Raw genomic sequence first — 4337 nt, forward strand, 5'->3', positions numbered from 1 at the left:
GTGCTTAATTTATCGACCCCCGAAAGGATGAAAAGCAAAGTCGACCTCGGCAGAATTTGAACTCAGAACGTAACGGCAAATGAAATTCCTCTAAGCATTTCGCCTGGCGTGCTGACGTTTCTGCCAGCTCGCTGCCTTTGGATGCTATTTCTTGCTGATTCCTTTACTCACTCCTGCTTTAATTGTTTAATACTAGAAGTATACTTTATCTTTCTTGAAAGAATTGGAGGATAGATTTTACTGGCAAGGCCAAGCAAAACGTGACTGACGGATAGACCATAAGTAAGATGATTGGATAATATCCTTAACCTCAGTTGTTCTCGTTAGAGGGTCCAGCCAAAACATTTGCAGACAGTTGCTTTTGAAAGAACCTTCTGAATGGTGTGTTTGAGGACTCTGCATCCACAACCTGCTCAAGTCTAATGGGTGATGAAGACGGATATCAGAAAAATCTTCCAGAATAATTATTAAGTAGTAATCTGAAGATGATATTGATTCCCTTTCATAAGTGAAATGCATTTATTAGAGAAAGCACATTGTGCCAGACTAAATGACTTCATTTCTAAATTTCAAATCCAACTAACTTGAGTTCTCTGAAAAAGGATGTAACTCTGAGTGGAGTCGAAATACTTACAAAGTATGAATTGACGTTATTATTTAGGCCTAAATGATCAGATTTATGATCAAAGACTTTTCAACCATGACCTCATCTATCATCCTATGTGTCATTAAGTTTTAAAGACGGTATTTGTGGGAATTTGGTTGCTATTCGACCAAATTAACTCAGCTTAGAGTTTCTAGAGTTGCCTCCCTGGAAACTGTTATATCTCAGAGAGACCAACATAATTGGACAGTTTGTTAAGATAAGCTTTATTTAACATTAATTCTGTTATTTAAAGAATAAATTAATTTAGTATCAGTTCAATTTTTCTTCTGCGAAAAAAGTTACCAAGCTGCGGCTCAACACTGAAAAATAACTCGGGGAAAGACCTGACCTATCAACTTAGACAACGATTGAAAACAACAAATGTATGAAAAAGTAAAGTGATTAAAAAAAGGAAAAAGAAAAAATTAAAAACATAAAAGATTAAATTAGCGAGAGAAAAAAACCAATTCGACAGATAAAACTTTATTTTAATACTTATTGCTGATAGCGCGTGGAGGCGCAATGGCCTAGTGGTTAGAGCAGCGGACTCGCGGTCATAGGATCGCGGTTTCGATTCTCAGACCGGACGTTGTGAGTGTTTATTGAGCGAAAGCACCTAAAGTTCCACGAGGCTCCGGCAGGGGATGGTGGCGAACCCTGCTGTACTCTTTCTCTCACTCTTTGTTCCTGTTTCTTCCAGCCTTGTCACACTGTGTCACACTGAATATCCCCGAGAACTACATTAAGCCACTTGCACGTTAATTTCACGAGCAGGCTGTTCCGTTGATCGGTTCGACTGGAACCCTCGACGTCGTAAGCGACGGAGTGCCAACAAAAGCTGCTAGCGCACAGCATTGTCACCGGTAACAACAATTCCAATAACCACTAACAAGAGGAAACCGCTGTGTGGTCGCTCTCAAACATCCTATCACCTTTAAAAAAAAATGGTTGAAAACACATTAGATAGTCCTCGACTCAATATCTAACAATAAGATGAAATGGTCATGGTTGGAACGCTTTAATCATAGGTCTGCTTGATCAGGAAGCATCGGCGTAGTCGCTAGGTGTGCTAATAATAGTAGTTCAGCTCTGACCCCGAAATATACCCTACTATCTTAGAATAAGGACACCACTCATTAGATAGTGTAATCTTACGTAGGCCTAAAAAGACTGAAGGAACTCTTTCAATCATAGTTGTTCTCTATCGAGAGTATCTTCGAGGTTAATAAATAACAAGTATTATTAACAAGGCAGTTAATAGTATTTGTGAAGGGTAGAAGGCGACGAGCTAGCCGAATCGTAAGTGCGCAGAGTAAAATACTTAGCGGCATTTCGTCTGTCTGCCCGTTCTGAGTTCAAATTCTGCTGAGGTCGGCTTTGTTTTTCATCCTTTCGAGGTCGGCTTTGTTTTTCATCCTTTCGAGGTCGGCTTTGTTTTTCATCCTTTCGAGGTCGATAAAATAAATCCCACTTGGGGTTGACGTAATTGACTATACGCATCCCCGCAAATTTCAGGCTTTGTGCTTATAATAGAAAGAATTATTAACAAGGTAGAGAAGGAGCCTCTGTGTGATCGCTTGACGAACTAGAGATAGCAGTAAAATCTCCCTCAAATCATACCCCACTGTCATAGTTCATGGGGTAAATACCCCACCTTAGGGATTCAGACATCCTCAGCATGCATTCCACTGGTTGGCAGCAACCCTTCCTCTACAACAGATCACTTTCAGCATCTTCCACATGTGTTAAAGGCGTCTTGGACGTCGTTTATATACACTGCACGGTACTCCACTGAGCCTTGGAGCAAAAGCTGGCCTTCAGTTTAGCTCATTCATATTGAACACGGCCGTTGGGGTCGCTAGACTTATAAAGGTTTTGTTCATGTTCACTTGCAGGGTCACCGAAGATGTTACGGGGGAAAGGGGTTTACTTCCTCTGCTGAGCATTTGACATCGCCGCATCGCTCGTTACCAAACAGCTTCTTGATAAAACCAAAGGAGTTGGAAATGAACGAGTATTTTGCTTTTTCTCTTCTTCGTCTTTTAAGCCCTTCTGTTCTGCGAAGGATGATTAGTTTCTTCCTCAAGATATCTCGTAATTTCCACTACAATGTGTTCCTCGTTACTGGCTCCCTAGGACTTTTTCATGAGTCTTCATTTCCTTCTTCAGTTGTTGTATTTTCGTGGTCCAGTGGTGGTTTATATTGCAGAGCTTGATGAAGCTGAATCTGGAGAACGTATAACTGATAAATTGGTTTGATAACCATCAGTCGACTATAAGTGTTGTATTTATACGTTGTCTGTAGCACACATCTTCAAACTTTTGCCACTCACTCGTGTTTGGTGGAGGCCATTTGGTGAACAATTCAACATAGAGTCTTAATGAACAGGGGTATTGAAGGACACGACACTGTGGCGTGAGAACTGTCCATACCTCTCGTGGGCCTCACCAGGATGTGAGTTTGTGCATTGTACTTGATTCCTTTTGTCCAGAGACTTAAATCTGGCCTAATTTAATTAATCTTTAGGCCGTGCGGATTCTTACACTCTTGACCGCAGGTGCATATCGTATTCATCGTCCATTTTCCGTTCTGTTGGTTCGAAATCCGTGATTCATATATATTAGGTCGTCAAGTATGAAATTTGTAGAAAAGAAAAAGAGGTTTGCTAATGTTTTATAAATACAAGAAATAATTTTATTCATCAAAGTATGCACCCATATTGTCAAAACACTTTTGCCATTTCAGCGGTAGCTTGTCCAGCTCGGAACTGTAAAAACCTGGCAATCAAGAATCAATAAAATCTTGGAAGGCCTGTTTTACAGCATCATCTGAATTAAATTTTTTTCCTATCAAAAAGGTATCCAAATTCTGGAAGAAGTGGTAGTCAGTGGGTATGGTGGATGATGGAGAACTTCCAACTCCAACTCCTGTAGTTTCACCAATGTCATTTTTGCGATGTGTGGTCTGGCATTGTCTTGCAGTAAAATAGGAGTGGATCTGTTGACCTATCTAGGTTGTTTCTTTGTCAAGTTTCTGCATCATTTGGTCCAGTTAGCTGCAGTATACTTCAGCCGTGATTGATGAGCCAAGTTTAATGAAATCATAATAGATCACACATGCGCCAGACCACCAAGCACACACAAATCAGCTTCTTTTGATGAAGTTTGCTTTTTGGACTGTATTTTGGTGGCTCGTCTTTGTCCAACCATTGTGCTAAATGTTTACGGTTGTTGTATTGGATCTATTTCTCATCACATGTTACAATTCAGTTAAAAAATGATTCATTCTTGTGACGAGAAAGTACCATAATGCAGGCTTCCAAAACGTTGCTGTTTCTGATTTTCATTGAGTTCATGTGGAACCCACTTATCCAACTTTTTCACTTTACCGATTTGAACTAAGTGAGCCAATATTGTCTGCTTGCTAGCACCAAACAGCAGCGATGATTCACAGGCACTTTGAGATGGATCTGACTCGACGGTGGCTTTCAGTTCGTCATTATCCACCTTCGTTTCTGATCGACCGCGTTGCTCATTTGTGAGATTAAAGTTACCATAACGAAATTTTGCAAACCAATTTGATGCTGTTAGCGGTGTAATAACATTTAAATTCAAAGCGACTGACGACTAGCATCACGCTTGAAACTCAAAAGTACCAACGAATTTGAATCAAACTGTTTTGATCCATATA

The sequence above is a fragment of the Octopus bimaculoides genome, chromosome 8 (genome assembly GCF_001194135.2).
Source record: "Octopus bimaculoides isolate UCB-OBI-ISO-001 chromosome 8, ASM119413v2, whole genome shotgun sequence".
Classification (NCBI taxonomy): Eukaryota; Metazoa; Mollusca; class Cephalopoda; order Octopoda; family Octopodidae; genus Octopus; species Octopus bimaculoides.